Raw genomic sequence first — 24,379 nt, forward strand, 5'->3', positions numbered from 1 at the left:
TTGGCCCATTCAAATCCTTCCTATTAAATTACCCATCCACATTCATTGCAAATGTTATGATTCTATCAGCTTTTACCACTCCCTATGGCAACACCAACCCTTCCCTGAAAATGTTGTGGCCTTTTAAGTCTTTGCCCTTTCATCGTAAACTTGCGCCTTCTAGCTTTGGACTCCCTATTTTGGTGTTAAACAAAATCCTTTACGAGTCACTCTATCCATGTCCTTCATGATTTTATACACCTCTCCAAATTCATCCCTAAGCCTCAACTATTGGGAGAGGACCTTCATTTAACCTGGACTGTTACAAATCCAGAGCTAGGAAGTGACATGCTGCCAGGTACCTCTGTGCGGCACCATGCACTCTGCATGCCACATATTCCCCTAAATCAGCTCTCCCATGGCTGTGTCATCTCAAATTGTAATTATTGCAGCGTTTCTGCCACATCCAGACAGTTTAACAACAAGACCAACGAGCAAGTTTGGTTTATGGATGGTTACTTCAACACCTTTGATGAAGGCATCATTTTCTCCTGCCCTTCCGAGTGACTGAATCCTGGGATGGAAAACCTCCATATTCCCACGCACAAGGATTAGAAGTAATAAATTTCTTCATCAGATTCCTCCTCCTTGGGATGCCAGAAAATTATTTGCATTCTGATACCCCTTATTTCTGGTCTCTCCTACCACCAGCTGGCAATTTGGTATGGTATTTGCCCCTGCCAAATTGATATGCCCGGCTCTAACACTTGCAGTTGCAATCGACTAACATTAGGTGGGGTTACTGAGTCGCCAAAACTTGCAGCTCCGTGAGCCTTTTCAAATAACAGCTCGGGTCTCTGTTCTGCTGCGATAGCATCGGCACCAACCTTCAGTCTGTCTCTCTCTCTCCCTCTCACCTTCACTCGCACTCGCTCTCCCCTCTTATACACGCCCATTCCTCAAAATGTTTATTTCACCGTGCCTCTCTCTGTTCTCTCCCTCACTTTTCTATCTCAACCCACCCCCTTGCTCAATCACGACCTCTGTGTTCCACTCCTTCCTCGCTTACTGCTGCCCTCTCTGATTCATCTCTCTTTTGTTGCCTTTGTTATACTCTGTCAATCCCCTCCCTCCCTTTCTCTCTCTCTCTCACTGTCTCTACATATCTCTGTCTTGTCATCTCACAGAGTCAGAGGGATGTGCGGAATGGAAACAAACCCTTCTGTCCAATTCGTCTATGCAGACCACATATCCTAAAATGATCAACTCCCATTTGCCAGCACTTGGTCATATCCCTCTCAACCTTCCTATTTATATACCCATCCAAATGCCTTTAAATGTTGCAATTGCACCAGTCTCCAACACGTGCAATGGAAGTGCAAGAGACTTGCAAAGAGTCCAGGATTCTCTCTAGCGTCTATAAACACCCCTCGGTCTTCAACATCCAGCGAAAACATACTCAGGCTATTTCACCCGCCTCCTCATCTTCTCCCTTTATCTGTCTCTCACTCTCTCCCAGTCTGTCATTCTAACACTCTCTCACACATTTTCTCTCTCTTTCACTCCATTCCCTGTTTTCCTGTATCTGGGCCTTTATTTCTGTCTCTCAGTCTCCTCCCCGAATTACTCCCTCTCTCACTCTCACTCAGTTTAGCACCCTCCTCATCTCACTATCTCTCCCTCACACTTTCTCTCCCACTATGCCTCCCTGGCTTGATCATACTAAGAAGCTGCTGCCCGATACCACCTTCCTCTCTCTTTCTTTCCCATGTGTCGAAACTGAGGTACATTGCACCTAAATTCTCCATCAGACTCAGTCACTGCCCTCATGACATGACCTCTAAAATTGTAGTTGGCAGATCCATGTGGGCCTGACTGAGTGTAGCACGATCAGAGGTGTCATCTGACTGTTCCCAAGTTTAAACCCAAGCACTGTCAATTGGTTGCAAGATTAAAGCATGAAGCTGAGGGTAGGGGTGTATCTCCAGCAGTGCAATGCATTTCTGAAAATTAATGCCCCTGATTTGACAATGGGGGCTGGAGTTGGCCTCCTGATAATATCACTGGACTAGCAAAGCCGAGGTCAAGGAGTTTTGAACATGCCCACGCTAGTTTAAATCCCACCACAGTTTTAAATGATATATTAATCATTAATTCTAGAATCTAATCTGATTCAGAGTGACAGCTATCGTTGAGTGTCATTTGAAAACAACTCATCATTGGGTTTTCACTAATGGGGGAATAACCTCGCCTTTCTTACTCTGGTCTGGGCCTCCTTGTGACTGCAAACCCGCGCAATAATGTGTAGGAGGGGCGCGGCACAGAGCTGTCCTCTGAAATTTCCGATTGGCGATTAGGGATGGATGGTGACTGCTGTGCTCAGCCGGATAAAGTTCTATGAAATATGAACTGGGATCGGGAATACATCCATCAGTTGGATCTTCCTGCGTTTCTTCCTTCCCTCAGTCCCTTCTGTTTTAGTTGGCCTTGGTATACACCTCCCCCTCCCCCTCCCCCCCCCCGTCTTATCCCCCCTCAGCCACTGAAAAGACATTTTTAAAAAATATAATGAAGGCATCAAGGGAGAAAGAGGGGATCTGACGTTGAGGCCATGGTCAGATTAAATAGAATGGCCAAATAGCCTCCTCCTGCTCCTAGCTTCTGAGTCGCCCTCAACCTCGATCTTTGGCTGTTCCTCTGCCGTAGGGACATCGAAGGGGCCTGACAAATGAGGCTCAATGAAGTGCAGTTGGTTTGAGTTTAACCCCTAGGCAGAACTTCCACTGCTGTGGCAAGTACACTATACTGCATCAACTACTTGTGGACCGACCCTGTGAATAAAATGAAGGAATACTTCAGTTGGCTTCTCCCGGAGGGGTTTTACCTGATGGGGCCTGTACGTTACCATTACACTGATAGCTCTCTCAAGCTCTACTCCCACCACATCCTCCATTGCAATCCTTTTGACTCAAATGTGCACGTACATCTCGCCTTCGCATCACTTTTCCTTCCAAGCACACGCACTCTCTCATTTCCCACCCCCATGACCAAACACAGGACAGTAATGTTATTCAACTGTGGGCACCATGACAACGCAACCTGAAGTGATTCTCTCCCTGCCATGACGTGTTACATCATGGGGACAGAACCAATTACCCTTAGCGCATGCGGATTCAAAAGCAATGAAATTAAAATCATGCAATGTCCTCAAAATTGACCCCAATGAATCCTAACTAGCCGTTTTTCAATGAGAATCTCAGACGTGGTGAATAAGCAATTTTCAATTGTAGTTCGGATCTTAAACAAAAGATCCAGGAAATTATTAACTATGCACAAACTTCGGTAGATCAAAATTGAATACCAAAGGAATTGGACTACGTGATAAAGCTTATGCTTTCATACCCATTTCCAGAAAAGACAGACAGATAAAGGAAAACAGTTCAGGCATAATCAATAAAAATTAATCTAGCCAGAAGACTTCACTGGCTTTCATGACGTTATATTCCACAGGCATAGGATAATGTTTTCTTGACGGATTTTCTGAAGATTCCATCAGGGTCACTTTTCTCGTTCACTCTGATAAATGCAGGACTATTTATGACTTAGTTTCAAATTCTCTGAATTTCCAAAATCTGATAAAAGAGGTAAGACAGGGAACCTGCAAACCCTCACGCTGGAACATCAAAAACAAAATTCCTTTTGTTCATAGAAAACACAGTCTAAAATTGAAACTCTTATCACTCTCTGAAAGCATGAGCATCTCCTCCACGAGATCCCAACATATGCCATCTGCTTGAGCAGAAGGTCTTCTCCAGAGTTGCTGGAACCAATTACCAGGTATGAACATCATTAATGGGAAATCTCTATTTAAGCACAATGCTCTTCCCTGTTGACGAAGCAACTTCAGAATCATTTGATCAGGAACCTGGCTTCACAAATAAACAAAAGCTCGTTTGGTCTTTTTTTTACTTTCAACACAAGCTGGTACTCAGAGTCTAAAAGTTAACTTTAGCTCACAATTCACAGTTCCAAAACGACATTAATAAGAGATTTTAAATAAAAATGATTAAAAATGATTAAGGTTTGGCTGATGGGTGATGGAAGTAAGGGTGAGGATAGGCCGATTGGGGCGCTGTAATGGTGGAAGATGGGTAATCAGAGAACTGTGCATCTGAACTCCCAGGTCCCCTGTTCATTTGGTCCCTTAAGGCCTTACCATTCATTATGATCGAATCCATCTGGATAGGAGGCGTCTGTTCATCCCCTCAAACCTCTTCGACCCTTCAAAGAGTGAGGCTGAGTTGAGAAACACCCTCAAACCACATCTATATTTCCTGAAGTATTTAATCCTCTAACCCAACACAATCATTGCAATAAGTTGGGTTGGGGTAGATTGTGGGGAGATCATGTTGCTCAGATACTAAACAGGATCAGCCACATAATTAGTGCATTTCAAGAGAAGGGCAGAAGCTGTGAACTCTGCGGCGAGTAACTCACCTCACAGCTCGCCAAAGACTTACCAAATTCAACAAGGCACAAGTCAGGAATATGATGGAATATTCCCTAGTTGCCTCGCTGGGTGCAGTCCAACTGCACATCAGTTCAGGGTCATCCAGGATAAAGCAGATGGCTTGATTGTCACTGCATCTGCAAGTATCCATTCCCTCCACCACCGACGCACAGTAGCAGCAGTCAGTACCATCCACAAGACAGACCTCAGCAACTTTTCAAGGCTCCCGAGGCAGCATCTTCTAAACCTACAGCCTCTCCACACCAAGACGACATGTGAGCAACACTACCCAGTACTTGCAAGTTCTCCTCCAAGCCACACATTCTAACTTGGAAGTCTATCCACCATTCCTTCAGTGTATCTGTGTCAAAATCCTGGAATTATATCGCTAACTTGCACTGTGAGCGTCCCTACACCAACCGGGGGCTGTGGTATTTCAAGAAGTTGGCTCACGACCGTGGTCTCAAGGGGGAGATAGCATTAGCTAATAACATGTTACCCTGAGAGCAGCGTCCACATCTCCTGAAAAAATAATGCGAAAGACGTATTGAGCTTAGGAAAACCTGATGTGCACAAATAGGGGACAATTTTAGCGACATCACAAAGTGAGCACACTACTAAAAGTAATTACTTTATTGTAAAAAGCGCTGGGACATGCTGAGATTGCGAAAGGTGCTATATGAACGCAACTATCTCGCTTGTTTTGAGTGAGCAGCCTGCAACTCATCAGGCATTACTTCTTTAAGGACTGCAAGTGGAACTGAAAATCAGAGGGAGATAAAGGAAGTGCAGCTGACAGCTTCCGACCAACACTGATTTTAGAAGTTCTTTTTCTTTCAGTCGCAAGAGTAATTGGAGTCTAATAAGTATAGCCCCTGTCAAGGGCACGGAGGGCGATTGACTAGACTGGGACCAGGGATGATGGGCTTCAGTTTAAATTTCGCCTTTAACCTCTTCGCTCACAAACCCATCACGAAAGTAACATTGCACGTTTCAATCTCCTTCAACAGATTTTAGCAAGAGGTCATTAATTCGAGAAGCGAAAACAAACACGACTTCTCCTGAGCTTTTCAAGGGTTCTTCAAAAACACTTAACATCAAGTCATGACGTCTTCAAGGCTGGAGTAGAGCGCATCAATGGGGAAGGGTGTATGGTCTTGGGGAGGTGAAAGGGGTATTGAGGGACGAAGGGGCGAGAGGAGGTAAAAGATATGGAGAGTCTGCAAGAGGTTGCAGGCATGTGGAGCAGTGTAGGAGCTACAATAGCTCACAGAGATATGGAGCGATGTCGGAACTGGAGAAAGGGTTCAGAGATCAGAAAGACTGTAGTTGCTGGAGGATGGTATGGATAAGCAGAGTGCGCAGATGTTGGAGGAAGTTATATATAAAGAGAGGATGTAGGGGTGGGAAAGGTTTTAGAGACAATGATGAGTTTTGAGTCTGGAAGGGGTACAGAGATAGACTCATAGAGTTATGCCAACCGGATACGGACCGTTTCATCCAAATCATGCAGATCTGCTGATTTAATCTAGTCCTATTTACCAGAATTTGGTCCATATCTCTCTAAACCATTCTTATTCATGTACCCATTGAAATTCCTTGTAAGTATTGTAATTGTACCCACCTCTGCAACTTGTTCTGACAGTTTATTGCATACTCTGTGTGAAAATGTTGCTCCTCAGTTCACTTTCAAATCTTCTCCTTCCACCACAAAGCTATGCCCCCGAAGATTGGACTACCCTCTCCCGGGGAAAACGTCTTAGCTATTCACTTGACCCATACTTTTCGTGATTTTCTAAAACTCAACAAGCTGCCAGAGGAAGTGGTGCAGGCTAGAACAATTGCAAAATTTAAAAGGCATCTGGATGGGTATATGAATAGGAAGGGTTCGGATGGAAATGGGCCAGGTGCTGGCAGGTGGGACTAGATGGGGTTGTGATATCTGGTCGGCATGGATGAGTTTGACCAAAGGGTCTGTTTCCGTACTGTACATCTCTATGACTGTATGACCTCTCTGCCTCCCATGCTGTAGTTTCAATTGCCCCAGTCTATTCAGCCTCTCCATCCAGCTCAAAGCCTCCACCCCGGCAACATACTTGGGATTTTTTTCTGAACTCTTTCAAATTTAGCAACATCATTCATGTGGCAGACTTCAACACAATATTCGAAAAGTGGCCCAATCAATGTCCTGTACAGCTGCAACGTGAGCTCCCAATTCCTGTACTCAATCCACTAATCATGAAAGCAGACATGCCAAAGGCCTTCTTCACCACCATGTCTACATGTGACGGAACTTTCAAGGATCTGTGCACCCGTACCCTCAGGTCGCTTTATTTAACAGGACTCCCTAGGGTTTCCCACAAACTGTAAATCCTGTCCTGATTTGCCTGACCAAAATGCAATGCCTTATTCGATGTAGTGGCTGGAGGAGTTTATACATTTAGGGAAGGTGCTGTGACGAGAGGTGTCGAGAGAGAGAGTTAGTCTGTATGAGCTAAAGCAGGTTACTGAGGTAGGGAGGCTTAGAGGGCTTGAAAGACGTTTCAGTGTTAGGGAGGGGGTGACAGGACTGCAGGAGGGCTTAGAGATAGAGTGATAATAAGGCCCTGGAGAAGACTACAGTAATAGATAGATGCTTTGCTGCTGGAAGGGTTTACAGAGAGAGGAAAATTTGTTGGGGCTGGAGGAGCTAGATATGGATAGGCGCAAAGGCTCGATGAAAAGTGGTGTGGGGGTTGGAGGAGGTAAGAGAGATTGGGAGGATGTAGCGACAATGAGGAAGAGACGTGCAGAAGATGGAGGATATGAAATAGTTATGTAGGGGGTATAGGAGCTGGAGGAGGTTACACGGATGGGGAGGCATTCAGAATTGGAGTTAGTTCCAGAGGTAGGGAGCGGCATAGAGTTTGGAAGGTGTGATGGAGATAGGGAGGGATACAGGGTCTGGATTTGGTTCAAGAAATAAGGAGAGGTGTTAGGTCAGTGGGGGCTGGACGAGGTAGGGTGTGGTGTAGTGTCTAAAGGATTTTATAGAGATGGGCAGGAGTGTTGTGCAGAGATACAGAAGTTATACGGGCTAGTAGAGATAACAAGGGACGATTATGAAAACCTGAGGCGCTCAACGTGATTGGGAGGTGTGTAAGTGCTGGAGTGATTGACAGAAATATGAAGGAATCTCGGGGATGGAGGAGATGTCAGATATAGAGAAGGGTATACGAAGTCAAGGAGTGTATGGAGGTATGGTAGGATATCAAAGCTGAAGGAGGTGACAGAGATGAGAAGGTATGTAGGAACAAGAGGGCTGCCAGTAGATAGAGATGGGTGCAGCAACTGGGGGAGGTGACAGAGATTGAGAATGGTGATGCAGTTGGAATTATTAACAGAGCTAGGGAGGTATTTGGGGGCGATTGGATATATCTAGGGAACCGTATTGGGGGCGGAGGTAGGGATGGGGGCAGGCACTGGAGATTTTGTTTAAAATAACGAAGAACCCAAGGTCTGAATGAAGTCGCAGAGATATTGAGGCACGTAGGGGCTAGAGAAGGTAACAGAGCTAAGTGTGGTATAGGGACTTGGGGGTCTAATAGGGATACGGAGGAATGTAGGGACTCCTGGACCTTGTAGAGATATGGAGAGATGTATGAGCTTGAGAAGGTCACACGGAGAAGAACGTTTACAGATACTTCAGGAGGTGACAGCGATAGGGAGGGATTTAGTGACTGGAGGAGTTAACAGAAATATACAAGGGACTAGGGTCTGCATCAGGTGGCAGAGATAAGGGAGGGTGTAGTGACATTGGCTGGTTACTGAAATAAGGACAGTATTGAGTCTGTATGAGATAACAGAGACAGGAAGTGGTATAGTGTCCAGAGGATGTTAGAGAGACGGAGGAGTGTTGTGCATGGAGTGGATTGTACAGATATGGAGGGTTGTAGAGGCTAGTGCAAAAAGAAGGGAGGCGTTTAGGGACGTGAGGTGGTCACTGCGAAAGGCAAGGGTCTGAGCAGTGATAAAATTAGTGAGGAATCGAGGGTCTGGAAGAAGTGGAAGAGACTGGGAAAGGAATGGAAAACTGATGGAGAGTATGGAGATAGGAGACACTGAAGGGCTGGATGAGGTAAAAGAGATAGAAAGCGGTTTCAGGTGCTGAAGAATATTACTGAGATAGGAATGGTTGGAGGACCACATCGTGATTGAGTGAGATGTATAGGCTGGAAATATTACAGACATAGGGAGTGGTGTAGGGTCTGGAATAATTTATAGAGATGGGGAGGGGTTCGAGGGCGAGAGGTGCTTCTGGAGTTAGGGGGACACAAAGGGCTTGATGAAGGTTTTAGAGATATTCAGGCATGTACGGACTGGAGGGGGTAACAAAGGTGGGGATTAGCACAGGAACTTGAGGAGGTGATAGGGATAAATAAGAATTTAGTGGCTGGAGGTGTTTGTAGAGATAGCAAGGAGTGCCAGGGCTTGGGGTGGCTACAGAAAGCCGAATGGATAGAAGTGCTTGTGAGGTGACAGAGAGAGGAAAATGTGTATTGGCTGATAAGGCAACCGATATAGGGAGGCCTGCAGGAGAATGTTACAGAGATAAGGAGGTGTGCAGAAGATGGAAGGTGTTAAAGGGATAGGGAGAGGTATACGTGCTGATTGAGTGAAAGCTGGTGTGAGATCAGGTGCATGAGTGATTGGGAGCAGAAGTGAACTGGAGACTGTGAGACCCCAGAGGATGAAAAGCAGGGGTCCACTTTGATTATTTCGAGTGACCTGGTCTATCATAGTCTGGTTTGTGCAAATGTGTGACATTTTTGAGAAGGTGAGGATTTGATAGTGTCTCTACATTTGCTCTCCAACTCGTGGGTGAAGCGACGGCTGCCTTTCTGATGTTTTAGGACCGACGGGTGCTGCTGCTGCTGCTAATCGCTCAGTGATCAGAGTGGTTTCAGTTCCTCCACCTACATGACCCACCCCTTCCCCTCCATCTGGAGCAACTGACCACACCACCTGCAGCCCCTCCACAAACAGGCCAAAAACAACATAGCTTTGCCTCTCAGCAGCTAAATTGAGGCACTTGAAATGCCATCCAGGTCACCCCAGATCGAGGCTGTGCACTGCATTGAACTCAGATGCAGAGGCAGCCTTGAAATCGGCTGTTCAACTCTGTGAAGCATCATTGAGATGGCTTTAACCAGACTGCTAAAGGGTTGATGCTGTATAGCATCTTTCAAAGCAACAAGTCTTAAAATAAAACCGAGGACACAATTTAAGAAACAGGATGCCATTCGGCCCTTCGACCGTTCCCTGCTATTCATTGCAATGAAGGATGATTATTTCACAACTGCACTTTCCTATCCCATATCCCTCAGAGCACTCAGAGTACTAATTTCTGCCCATTAGAGTATCCCATAGGCATGGAGAATGCATTAGATTCACCAGGCTCTGAGCGAAAGAATGTCTCTTCATCTCAGTCCAAATTGGTGGGCTAACACGAGTGGTTAGCACTGCTGCCTCACAGCGCCAGAGACCCGGGTTCAATTCCCAACTCAGGCAACTGACTGTGTGGAGTTTGCACGTTCTCCCTGTGTCTGTGTGGGTTTCCTCCGGGTGCTCCGGTTTCCTCCCACAGTCCAAAGATGTGCGGGTTAGGGTGAATTGGCCATGCTAAATTGCCCGTAGTGTTAGGTAAGGGGTAAATGTAGGGGTATGGGTGGGTTGCGCTTCGGCGGGTCGGTGTGGACTTGTTGGACCGAAGGGCCTGTTTCCACACTGTAAGTAATCTAATCTAATCTATCTGTTTGTTATCTCAGCCCTTCAGAAATATCCTATGTTTCTATTCTGCCAACCTAAGTATATAATTCCACATTTTCCCACATCAAAGTACATTTACCACTTCCTTCCCTAATTCCTTACGCAGACTGTATCGCGTTTCAGACTTTGTATTCACCTCAACATTACTCTCCCGTAGAGTTTCGTATTTTCAGGTCCTCATCCTGTGAGTTCTCATCACGGATGGTTGCAACATCCCAGATTAGAAATCATTGTAATACAAATGGCAGCAGTGCATCTCCTCTACCACGGATGCTGCCTCAAAGCTGTTCTGTGAACACGTTTTTTTGAGAGGGATATAATTAATATTTTGAAAATAATTGGAAAACTTAATGGCTCAGTCATAAAGGTCTCCAACACAGAAAAATGTCGTTCAGCTCAACATGTCTGCCCTGATCAAAAATGATCCCCTAACTATTCCAATCCCATTTTCTAGCACTTGTGTAATTAAATACCTCTTCAATGTTATGGGGGGCGGGGGGGGGGTTCAACCTCTACCACCCTTACAGGCAGTGTGTTCCTCACACCCAACACCCTGTGGAAGAAACAGCTTTCCTCAATGTTCTTGAAACGTCCTGCTCCTTTCCTTAAATCTATGAAGCCGGTCGCATGGATGGATTGGGCCAAATGGCTTACTTCTGTGCGATAGCTTGTGTGACTCTGTGACTTTGTGACACCGTGGAAGCTCAGGGAAAGAAAGGAGAAATATAAATTTTCTTTTAGAAGTCCGTGTTTTCAGGAGGAGAGGATATAGCTGTTCAGGCTAAAGGGATCAAAGGTATTGAGGGAGAAAATGAAACAGGGGACTGATTTGAATGTTCGAACATGATCTTACTGAATGGCGGAGTGCACGGTGGCACAGTGGTTAGCACTGCTGCCTCACAGCGCCTGAGACCCGGGTTCAATTCCCGACTCAGGCGACTGTGCGGAGTTTGCACATTCTCCCCGTATCTGCGTGGGTTTCCGCCAGGTGCTCCGGTTTCCTCCCACAGTCCATGCTAAATTGCCCGTAGTGTTAGGTAAGGGGTAAATGTAGGGGTCTGGGTGGGTTGTGCTTCGGCGGGTCGGTGTGGACTTGTTGGGCCGAAGGGCCTGTTTCCACACTGTAAGTAATCTAATTTCTGAACTGTGGACTTCAACAGTTTCCTCATTTCCCCTTCCCCCACCTCACCCTAGTTCCAAACTTCCAGCTCAGCACTGTCCTCCGGACTTGTCCTACCTGCCTGTCTCCTTTTCCACTTATCCACTCCACCCTCTCCTCCCTGACCTATCACCTTCATACCTTCCCACTCACCCATTGTACTCTATGTTACTTTCTCCCCACCCCCACCCCCCTCTAGCTTATCTCTCCACGCTTCCAGCTCACTGCCTTTATTCCTGATGAAGGGCTTTTGCCCGAAACGTCGATTTCGCTGCTCGTTGGATGCTGCCTGAACTGCTGTGCTCTTCCAGCACCACTGATCCAGAATCTGGTTTCTAGCATCTGCAGTCATCCTATGAGAACTAAATCCAATCGCATGTTAAAATACCATAAACCCTAAAGTTCAGATGATGGACAATGATGTGAGAAGCCAGAAATAGATCGGTGAAAACCCGAAGTGTCGATTTGTTTGGTCTCTGCCCCTTCATTTGCATTGCACTGAATAAATAGAGGTGGGAGAGCCGACTCCAATTTACTGACACTGGGTGCTAAGGGTCTCCAGGGAGTTCAGAACAAACACTTCGATTGAAGGAAACAACCAAGACAGCTGACTGTTTCCGCGCAATCTCCAGCAGAAATGTTTCCGATGCTGCGACTGCTGTGTGTCCTGCTGCTCCATGTAACAGGTCAGAAATTGCTCTGGATTGATGGCTGACCGTTAAATACCACTTGGCTTTGTTTCACATCCGCTGGCAACGTCTCTCAATGTGCGTATTCTGTTCCTTTAGCTGCAGGTTCTTTGGCCGTTCCTGTCCTCAATCAGAGTCCAGTGGCTGACCCACTCTCTGCCGGTCAGACTGTCCAAGTGAAGTGCGTGATGCAGAACGGTAATCTAGGCAGCTACGATGTGGTCTGGTACCGACAGAGTCCCGGAGAAGCACCGGTCTGGGTGATCAGGCATGAGAACGATAATGACATTTTCAGGGGCACTGGTTTCACTGACCATTTCCAACCTTCTCGAGACTCCCTCAGTAACACTTACATCCTAACCATCAGAAACCTGCTCTCCGGTGACTCTGCCGTCTATTACTGTGCTGTGTGGGATAGCGCAGCTGTTTATCACAGTGAGACAGGCCAATACAATAATCCAGTTTGCAGAACCACTCAAATTTACAACAGCGTCTGAAACATCACTACCTGAAGACAAGTCACTACCTCCAGCAATATCTTTCTGTTGTAGTTGCGGGTAGAGCCCAGCTGGAATTTGAGGGGTTTCTGTCAGATCTCCAGAGATGTTAGTCTCTGGATCAAACCCTGCACTGTCAGGGTCCCAAAGAAGACAGGGATGACTGAAGCGCTCTCTCATCTGTGAATCAGTCTGACCCACATGCTCCTCATGTCGCCGAGAAAGGCACCATGTGGAAAAGCAAACATTACTTAATACTTTTTTTTTCTGTTCACCCCACACCAGCTCTTATTTTGGATTCTTGGCGAGCCACCGCATTGGAATGACCCTCTGTGATTCATTTTCGGTGGTGGGACCACTCTGAATGTTCGCAGTAAGTGATTCTGTTTTCTCTCTCTTTATCATTCAGATTAATTTCATTTTTCTTCCTTCGGTGTCGATTCAGTTCTCCAAATTTCGCCAAATCATGATTTAACAGATTTCGCAACCAATCGAACTTGCACAACAAGCCGGCACTGTCTAACAATTCTCTCACTCGCTCAGTCACGAAGGTTAAAGTATCGTTTATATCAATAATTCTCTCACATAATCGGACAGGTCAGGGCATTTTACATGTATTAGAATTTTGATCGCATTCACACACACGGGGCAGATAGAGTTTAATGCTCTTTCATACATGCATTTGGTGCTCTTTCCAAAATTCTGTCTGTGTCCCAGACACACACAGATCGGAATGTTATTTACGTCAATGATTCTCTCTTCCTCTCCCCCTCTGTATGACACACTCATCAATGTTATATTAATTCATATAATAGAACCAGAATACCCAGCATCCGGGTGCTATGTATTTATTACTAATTATTATTGCTCTTTAAAACTCTCTGTCATTCACACACACAGGTCAGGAATTATATCAGTAACACTTAACGGTCAGTGTTACATTAATAATTCCCTCTCATGCAGGCAGACACAGGTCAGTGCGTTATTTTCTGAATCTATCTCTTTGTCTCTCTGTCTCTCTGTCTCTCTCTCTCTCTCTCTGTCATGCACACACAGGTGAACATGCACATATGCGTGCACATGTGCAAATGTCCACACACAACTCAGTGTGTTATTTCTATTAATCATTCTTATTCTCACATATACATGCGGGTTAGAGATTATATTAGAAATTCGGTCTCATACACTCACAGGTCAGTGATATATCAATATTTCTAACGCCCTACATATATAGGCCAGAGATTCTACCAAAATTCTCTGTCGCATTTACAAGCTATAGTTCCTTTAATAATTTTCTCTCTCCATCTCTCTCACTCCCTCTTGCTCTTCTCCCATCTTCCCCTCTGCACCCCTCCCCATCCCAACGCGTAGAATGCTCAGTGTGATATTAATATTAGAAATTCTCTCTCACGCAAATTTGCATACATCAGAGATTATATCAGTAATTCTCTCTCGGACACACAGGTCATGATTGTGTTCCCAAACTCTTTCTCAAACAAAGACATAGCAATCATACTTCTCTTTCTCTCTCGCTTTCTCTCTCTCTATCTCTGACACACATACAGCACCAAGGCTGGTTTGTTGTATCTGTGTATAATTCTCTGTTTCTCACAAACACGCAGTTCAGAGATTGTAACAATATTTCTACCAAGAGTTATCTCTCCCACAGGGCATTGTTACAATGTAATACTTGTTCACGAATGCGCACAGGTCAGATATTTTTTCTCAATAACACTATTACAAGCATAGGTCAGTGTTATGCTTGTAATTCTCTCTGTCTCTCTAACACACACATACACACACACACACACACACACCAGTCAGAGTGTTATATATCTTCGTAATTCTTTCTTTCACTCTTCCCTTGTCCCTCTCTCATACTCAGATGTGTATACACAGTCGAGAGTATGCATTATTAATTCTCTCTCTCACGTACGTCAGAAAGTTCATCGTTATATTCCTCTGGCACACAGGTCAGAGTATTGTATATATTATTATTTATCACTCACATGCAGGTCACACAGTAATATTGGTAACTCTTAGCCTTTTCCTCTCTCATACGCAGGTCAGTGTTACATTAATGGTTCACTCTCACACAAACATTTCGTAGTCAATGTTATTAATATCAACAATTGTCTCTCCCTGTCTGTCTCCAACACACACGAACATACACGTAAAGCTCACTGCTTTATATATGTTACTAATTTGCTCTCATAGATAAGCACAAACAAGTCAGACATTCTAACAACATTTCTTTCTCACAAGCAGGTCAGTGATATGTTAATAATTCTCCCTTTCTCAAAACAAAATCCGGGGCAGAAGTTAAGTATTTTAACAATTCTCCCTCTCGCTCACACACAACTCACACATTGCTCCAAGATTTAATCAAGAATTCTCTTACACACAAATAGATCAGCGTGCAATTTACGTTAATAATTTTCTCGCTCTCTCTCTCTCCCCCCCCCCCCCCCCCCCATCTCTCTCTCTCTTTCTCTCACGTACCCACAAGGAGACAGATCAGGGATTGCATCAATAATTCTATCTCAACTACACAAGTCAGTGTTACAGTAATAATTCTCTCCCATAGATATACACAGGCCAGTGAGTTACTTGCATTTACATTTCTCTCTCTCTCTCTTTCTCTCTCTCTTCCCCCGCGTTCTATCTCGCCCCCCCCCCCCCCCCCACACACAGACGCCAGTTTAACAGTTCTATCTCATAGCGAGCTAATTATATTAATAATTCTTTTCTTTACAACAGCAGAAGTCATTGACTTATTTCTGTTAATAATTGGCCGTCTCCCTCTCTCTCACGCACACACAAAAAGACATTAGAATTTGCAACAAGAATAATTATTTGTCGGCACATACAGATCAGATAGAGTATATCAATAACTGACTTAGGTAAACTGGTCCGAGTTATATTAATCTTTCTCTGTCTCACTCAGTCACAACGAGTGCTACTTACATAAGTAATTCTCTGTCTCTCATATATTCGCAAATAACACACAGATCAGAGTTCACATCAATAATCATCTGCCTCACACACAAGACAAATACATAAATTGCGAGGAAGTGTGAGCAGATCTAACAGCATCTGTGGAGAGAAATCAGAGATAATGTTTTGGTTCCAGTGACCCTTCTGCAGAATCCATTATAATATGTCTGTCATACCCTGGTCAGAATGTCATATATATTAATAATCATTTCTCACGCGCAGATTTGATGGCTATATTAATAACTCTTGTCCTATCTCTGTCTCCCTAACGCACACAAATATACAGAGGTCAGATTGACATTTTAATCATTCTCTCTCACACTTACAGGACAGCCTGCAACATGCCAATAATTCTCTCTGTCCTCTCTCATTCATAAAAACAAGCACAGAAGTCAGAGAGCCTTATACACAGGAATAAATCTGTCTCCCGCTCTGCATTTCCCGAACGCACACAGGCCAGACTGCCCGATATTAATTATACTGTTTCTGAGGCACGCTCACACATGACGTCAGAGTATTATATACTAATAACAAAGTTTCTGTGTCTTCACACGGAGTTCATATTTCCTAACTTTCCTTTCACGCATCGGTCAGTTTTGTTTTATTCCATACATTTAAACATCTTTTACTCCCCACACACAGGTAGTGATGATCGGAAACCATCTGTCCTTTTGCTCCCTCCTCCGCCAGATCAAATAGACATGGGGTCAGCGACACTGTCCTGTCTGGTGAGTCAGTTTAAGCCGGGCTTTGTGCAGGTCCAATGGAGCGTGGATGGGAAGGAAACAGACAGTGGAGTGACAACAAGCGCTGTATCCCTGAACAGTGACCAAAGCTACAGCCTGAGCAGTTACCTGACAGTCTCAGCCACTGATTGGAAGAAAGGCTCCAGGTATTCCTGCAGTGTGAGGCACGGTTCACTGAACTCACCTCTCCTCAACACCATCAGCTCCAGCGACTGTTAGTCTGAGGAAAACAATGACTCGGGTCAGTCGCTGTGAGACATTCTGCATTTTGTTGTTTGTTTTAGTTTTGCAATGTAATTTCTGCAGCAGTGTCATTATTTAGTGAATAATCTGAGTATTGAAGGGTATCAGGAGCGGGTGAAATGCTTATTCCATTTGGTGTGTGGAGATTTCCTGTTGCAATTGTAACTCTAATTCTGGGTAGAATGGGAGTACTCTCCCATTTTTAGACATTTACCATGTTGCATTTGTGAACATTGTAACCACAGGTCTGAATAAATATGAAATGGTATCAGGAAATGAGTGTGCCTCATTATTGAACATTGAAAGAGGCACTGAGAGGGTTGGCAGTGGATAGTTTACACGTGTGGCAATGTTACACTGGACTATATCAATGTGATCGTACATCCATAATTTTCATCTCAATCACTCCTCATGTTGCAGTTGTATAAGACTCTGGTGAGGCCTCATCTGGAGTATTGTGTGCAGTTTTGGTCGCCATACTATAGGAAGGATGTGGAAGCTTTAGAACGAGTGCAGAGGAGGTTTACCAGGATGTTGCCTGGAATGGTAGGAAAATCTTATGAGGAAAGGCTGAGGCACTTGGGGCTGTTCTCATTGGAGAAGAGAAGGTTTAGGGGAGATCTGATAGAAGTGTATAAGATGATTAGGGGTTTAGATAGGGTAGATACTAAGAACCTTTTACCGCTAATGGAGTCAGGTGTTACTAGGGGACATAGCTTTAAATTAAGGGGTGGTAGGTATAGGACAGATGTTAGGGGTAGATTCTTCACACAGCGGGTTGTGAGTTCATGGAATGCCCTGCCCGTATCAGTGGTGAACTCTCCTTCTTTATGTTCATTTAAGCGGGCATTGGATAGGCATTTGGAAGTTATTGGGCTAGTATAGGTTAGGTAGGACTCGTTCGGCGCATCATCGAGGGCCGAAGGGCCTGTACTGCGCTGTATCCTTCTATGTTCTATGTTCTATGAACACACGCACACTTTCCTTCTCTGACACACACTCTCTTTAACTCTCTCTGTCACATGCACACTTTCCCTTTTCAACACAATCACTTATGAATTCACAATTTCTACCACGTTAACAATCTCTCTCCCTCTCCCTCGCTGTCTTGCACATTCTCTCTGAGACTCTTACATCCTCTCACACACATGCTGCCTGTTTCACATGCCCACTTTCACTCCCTCACACACTCATACTTTCTATCTTTTGCATACACTTCCTCACTTCTTCCCACCATCTCTCTCACCCTTCTCCTTTCTAAGTCTCTCATGCACACCAGTTCTGTCTCACACCCACACTTGCAATTTTACACACGCTCTCATTCTTTTATATAGTCTCACTCCCAAACATACACATATTTTCTCTGTCTTACATGCACTCTCACATACACCCATTTGCTATGTTACACAATCATTCTCTTCAACATTTCTTCTCTCACATGTACAGTCACACACACTTTCCCTTGCTGAAAAACATTTTCCCTTTTCACACGCTCTCTTTCAAACACATAGATACTGAATAGCACATTTGAGGCTGAGATGAAGAGAAATTTCTTCACTCAGAGGATGGTGAACCTTTGGAATTTTCCAGCAGAGAATTGTGTGGTGGTCAAGTCATTGCTATCGATATTAGAAGAAAATCGTTTCCTCAAGACTAAAGCTGTTAAAGGGTTTGAGAGATAACGACAGAATACATCGAGTCATGATTGAGTCATAATGGCATTGAAAAGCAGGGCAGACTGGATGGGCCAAGTGGTCTCAGACTGTTCATATACTCTGTGTTTTTGGCACAGCCAATGGGCATACACATGGAGAGAAGGACACACCCACAAAAAAACCCAAATTAATATCTTCTATGTCGATCTAGAGTGGGAAATAAATTTCAACATACTGAGAGATCACTCCACAATTATCCAGGTATTTGTCTCACTTATACATGTGCTTAATAATCCTGAAACTAAGTGATGAGCATGGGGAACTGGTGAGAGCTGACATTTGCCTTCTCAGGAGAGATTCAGCAGTTTTAGCCTGCGTTCACTGGTGTTCAGAAGAATGAGACCAGAACTAATTGAGCTGGATATCATGCTGACGCTGATTGACAAAGTAAACGTAGAGTGGACCTTTCCCTCACGAGGGGTATTCTAGCCGAGAGTTTTCGAATCAGTGGTAGATGATTTGAAACAGAGATGAGGAGGAATGATTTTCCAGCACCACTCTAATCTCACCTTCAGAGAATGGCAAGCCTGGGCTCCAAATTCATCAATAAGAGGCGTTTCCCCGAGTATATGCAGTGCTCTGATTTTTCCAGAGAGTCCAGTGTCTTTTAAACTTGAGTTAGGTAATATCCACAAAAAAAATGGAGCAAGCATTCTGAAACGACTCACACTCCTACCATCTGCCCTCCAACACACGCATTGAGTCTGCACCACCATTTAGATTAGACTTACAGTGTGGAAACAGGCCCTTCGGCCCAACAAGTCCACACCGACCCGCCGAAGCGAAACCCACCCATACCCCTACATTACCCCTTACTAACACTACGGGCAATTTAGCATGGCCAATTCACCTGACCCGCACATCTTTGGACTGTGGGAGGAAACCGGAGCACCCGGAGGAAACCCACGCAGACACGGGGAGAACGTGCAAACTCCACACAGTCAGTCGCCTGAGTCGGGAATTGAACCCGGGTCTTCAGGCGCTGTGAGGCAGCAGTGCTAACCACTGTGCCACCGTGCCGCCCACAAATCAATTTAATTATCCTCACCAATAATTTCCTTGCTTTGTTATACGGGGCATTTTTGATTTGTAATCATCAATTTTCCTCCCTTCTTAAAGGATGCAGACACTGTTCTGTCAAACGCATTTAGAAAATGCGAGGTAAACTCTTGTGGGCTCAGGCCGTGGTGACACATATATGTCCACCATGTTATCTCGAGAGGTTCTGCTGTCATTGCAGTTGCAGTTGTTCAGTCTCTGCAGAGAGTCTCATCAGAGGACAAGATCGAGGACAGAAGTTGCTGCATTTGTTGTACCTGGTGTGGTCTCCTGTACATCAGGGAGACAGGACACTTTCTGGTGGATCATTTCAGAGAACATCTCTGGGTCATCTGCACCCACCAACCCCACTGCCCCGTGGCTGAACACTTCAACTCCCCCTCACACTCAAGGACGTGGAGGTCCTGGGCCTCCTTCACCACTAAACTATTACCACCCGATACCTGGAGGAGGAATGCTTCATATTTCGCCTTGGGACCCTGCAACCACACGGGATAAATGTGGATTGCAACAGCCTCCTCATTTCCCCTCTCCCCACATTATCCCAGTCCCAAACCTCCAACGTGGCACCGCCCTCTGGAACCATCCATCACTGCCTCCTCTGACCTATCACCTTCTCTCTCACTGTCATCCACCTACTGCTTCCCAGCAACCTCTCTTAACTCCAACCTCTCCAATTTATCTCTCAGCCCCAGTCCACAAGCCTCATTCCTGATGAAGGGGTTATGCCCGAAACGTCAATGCTCCTCGGATGCTGGCTGACCTGCTGTGCTTTTCCAGCACCACACTCTCGAAAAGGACAGAAGTATACCATTCATCCTGTTCCACCATAAAATACTATCATGTCGTTAACTCCACTTTCCTGCCCACTCCCCATTAGCCACTTAACCCATTCTTTATTAAGTTTCTATCTTTTCCTCAAAGTTGCTTAGTAATACAGCATCCATCCAGACAATTTAATGACAATACTATCGAGCAAGTCTGGGACTTTCTCTGTAAGACCAACATTAGAGAGAACATCAACTGCAGTTGGACGGATTACAGCAACACCTTTGATTAAAGCATCATCTTCTCCTGCCCTTCGTGTTTCCACGCACATGGACCTTAAGTGATATCCATCTACATTATATTCCTCCCCCTTGCTTTGCAAAGAAATTATTTCCATTCTGCCACCCTTTATTGCTGGTCATTCGTACCACTAGTTGGCACTTTGGTATGGTATTTGCCCAGAGCCAGCTGATTTGCCTCGCTCTAAAACTTGCAGCTGCCATTAAATGGAGTTGCTGGGTCCTCAAAGCTTGTGAATCCTTGAACCTTTACAAATAACAGCTCGGGTCTCTGCTCTGCTGCGATAGCATCGGCAACAACCTTCAGTGCCTCTCTCTCTCTCTTGCTGTCACGCACGCTCGTTCCCCCCTCACCCATGCTGTCTCCTCAAACTCTGTATTTCAGCATGCCTCCTTCTGTACTCGCTCTCACTCACTCTTCCGACGCACCCTCCCCTTATTCAATCACAGTCCCTCAGCTCCACTGCTCCCTCCATTACTGCTGCCCTCACTGATTCCACTCTCTTTCATTGTCTTTGTTGTACTCTGTCAATTCTCTCACCCTTGCTCTCTCTCTCTCTCTCTCTCTCCCCCCTCACCTTGCACCCCCCAACCCCCACGACCCCCGTCTCTATATATCACTGCCTTGCCATGTCATTGAGTCAAGAAGATGTATGGAATGAAAGCAACCCCTTTAGCCAACTCGTCTATGCAGAGCAGATATCTTAAACGAATCTAGTCCCATTTGCTTGCACCTGACCCATATCCCCCTCAACCTTCCTATTCCTATACCTATTCAAACGCCGTTTAAGTGTTGCAATTGCGCCAACCTCCAACACTTCATCTTGAATCAAAAGTGCAAAGAGACTTGTAAAGAGTCCAGGATTCTCTCAAGAGTCTCGAAGGCACCCCTCAGCCTCCAACACTCCAGAGAAAACAGCCTCCGTCTATTTAGTCTTTCCCACAATCTCAAACCCTCCAACCCAGGGAACATCCATTAGAAAACTTTTCAGAACTATTTCAAGTTTCACTATCTCTGTCTTATTGTCTCACTCAACGCCCTTCCATTTTCCCCCCCACTCACTCTTGTCTCATTTTCCCTCCCTCCCCTATCTGTCTCTGTCACCCTCTCTCTTTCTAACCACACTCTATCTCATCTTGTCTCATTTTATGCCTCTCGCCCTCAACTTTGCCACTCCCTCCATATCTTTCCCTTCTCCACTTTTTCAAAGCCCTCACTCTCTCACCTCCTTCCTGGCCCCTCGCTCTCCACTGCACTCCTCTCGCCCTTACTGCTGCCCACCATGACTCCCGTCTCTTGCTCTCTCCCTCACTCTTTGTTACACTCTGTCAAACCCGTCCCTCCGTTACTCTCGTTGTCCTTCTCTGTCGATATATCTCTCACTTGCAATCTCTCTCTTACTGTATCTCTCAATCCAATTCCTCTTTCACTCTTCGACCGAATCTCCTTTCCAATTCAACCCCTCTCCTTTTCTGTACATGTCACGCCCTTTGTTTATAACAACACTCACTCTCATCCTGTTTCTCTTTAATCCTATTTCCGCTACCTCCTCGCTCCCTCTATCATCTCTCCCTTACCCATCATTTTACAGCCCTGTCCCCTCTCTCCCTTTCTCTCTTTCTCTCTCAATCTCTCCCACCCCTCCCTTCTCCCATTCTCTCTCACTCTCTCACTTCACTCCCTGATTTGCAGTCCCTGTGTCTTCCTTTCTACCTCTCGCTCCCCTCCCTGAATCTCTCTCTCCCCCCCCTCTCTCTCTCGCACACAGTTTAATAACGTCCCAATCACATTTTTTCTCCCGCCTCGTCTCCCTGGCTTGATCTTACTAAGAAGCTGTTGCCCAATGTCACCTTCCTCCCCTCTTTCTTCCCCATATGTCGAAACTGAAGCACATTGCACCCAGTCTCACCATCAAATTCAGCCACTGCCTTCATGTTTTGAGCTCTGAAATTTGAGCTAGCAGATCCATATGATCCTGAGTGAGTGCAGCGCGACCAGATGTGTCATCCAAGTGCGCCCAGCAGTGAAGTTTAAACAAAGTCACTGCCATATGGGTGCAAGATGAAACCGTGGAGCTGAGGGTAGTGTTGTATCTTCAGCACGGGCAAGGTATTCCCGAAAACCAATGCCCCTGATTTGACATTTTGCCTGGAGTTGCTCTCCTGCTAATATCACTGGACGAGCAAAGCCGAGTTCAAGGAGTTTTGAACATGCCCAGATTGGTTTTAATCCCACCACAGAATTACTCAATATATTCGTCAGTAAATCTAGAACCTAATCTGCTTCAGAGTGATGGTGACAGCTATGGTCGAGTGTCATTTGTGAGAAAAACCTCACCATTGGGTTTTAACTAATTAGGGAGACATTTCCACATTTCTTACTCCAGTCTGCTGGGCTCAGCTCAACAAAGTCCTGTAAAAGAATGAAGTGGGAGTGGGAATACATTCCGTCAGTTGGATCTCCTTGAGCCCCTGATTAACTGAGCCCCTTCTGTTTAAGTTGGCCTCGGTGTATACCCTCCCTCCCTGTCCTTTCCTCACTCGGCCCGTGAAAAGGCAGATTTTTATTCGATAATGAAGTCATCAAGGGAGAAAATGGTTATTAGACCTTGAGGCCATGATCAGATTGAATAGCAGAGCAGGGTCAAAGGGATGAATGGTCTCCTTCTGCTCCTAGCTTCTGAGTCGCCCTTACCCTCGCTCTGTGGCTGTTCGTCTGCCCCCGGAATGTAGCAACTCCTTGAAGCTCCTGAAACAGCATCTTCAAATCTTACAGCCTCGACCTGCTAAGATGACAAGGGTAGCTTATACATGTGTGCACCACCACTTGCAAGTTCTCCTGGAGCCACACATTCTAACTTGGACATCTCTCCTCCAATCCTTCAGTGTGGCAATGTCAAGATCCTAGAATCATATCGCTAACTGCACTGTGGGTTTCTCTGTACCACCCAGGAACTGTGCAGCTCACCACTGCGGTCGTAAGTTGGAGCTAGGAGTAGATAATAAAAGGTTGGCCAAAGATCAGTGCTCTCATCCCCTGAAAGAATAAAAATAATAAAAAGTGTTGACGTTGTGGAAGCTTGATGCGCACAAATAGCTGCCATGTCAGCGTCATCACAAAATGACCACCGTACAAAAATGAATTGTAAAACACGCAGGAACACGCTGAGGATGTGAAAGGTGCTATATGAATGCAACTTTCTCGCTTATTCTGAGTGAGCAGCCTGCAACTAATCAGGCATGACATGTTGAAGGACTGCGAGTGGAACTCAAAGTCAGAGGAAGATTAAGAAAAAAGTGCTGCTGGCATTTCCTGGCCAACACTGATTTTGGAAGTTCTATTTCTTTAAGTTACAGAAATAATTGGGTTCTGTTAAATACAGCCCCTGGCTAGGTCGCCGAGGGCGAATGGAACCATGGACGAAGGGTTTCAGTTTAAATTTCGCCCTCCCCCTCCTCGCTCATGATCCTCACACGGAAGTAACGTTTCAATATCCATCAACAAACCCTGATACTTTGCAAGAGGCTATTAGTTCTATAAGTGAAAATAAACGTGGTTTCTCCGTAGCTTTTCAAGGATTTCTTAAAAACGCTTTACATCAAGTCAAGATTTCTTCAAGACTGGAGGAGAGGACATAAATGGAGAGGGGCGAATGGACTTGAAGAGGTGAAAGAAGTAGTGAGGGACGAAGGGGCTAGAGGAGGTAAAAGATTGGGAGAGTCTATAAGAGGTTGCATACATAGGGAGCAGAGTCGCAGCTACAAAAGATAACACAGACAGGGAGGTAAGTCGAATGTGGCCAGGGCTTCAGAGATAGGGAACACAGTAGGTGCAGGAGGGTGTGCCAGATATGGAGAGGCGTACAGAGGCTGGAGGAGGTTACATACAAACGGAGGATATTGGAGCTGG

General features: G+C 45.3%; 1 long non-coding RNA gene across 1 annotated transcript; it reads left to right on the plus strand.

The window, feature by feature from the left end:
- The first annotated feature begins 12,088 nt into the window (after nt 1-12,088).
- On the plus strand, nt 12,089-13,006 carry LOC132805637 (uncharacterized). Its single transcript, XR_009640927.1, has 3 exons — nt 12,089-12,142; nt 12,245-12,343; nt 12,928-13,006. It is a non-coding gene; the product is annotated as an uncharacterized LOC132805637 (long non-coding RNA).
- Nucleotides 13,007-24,379: the final 11,373 nt, after the last annotated feature.

Source organism: Hemiscyllium ocellatum, chromosome 50 (genome assembly GCF_020745735.1).
Source record: "Hemiscyllium ocellatum isolate sHemOce1 chromosome 50, sHemOce1.pat.X.cur, whole genome shotgun sequence".
Classification (NCBI taxonomy): Eukaryota; Metazoa; Chordata; class Chondrichthyes; order Orectolobiformes; family Hemiscylliidae; genus Hemiscyllium; species Hemiscyllium ocellatum.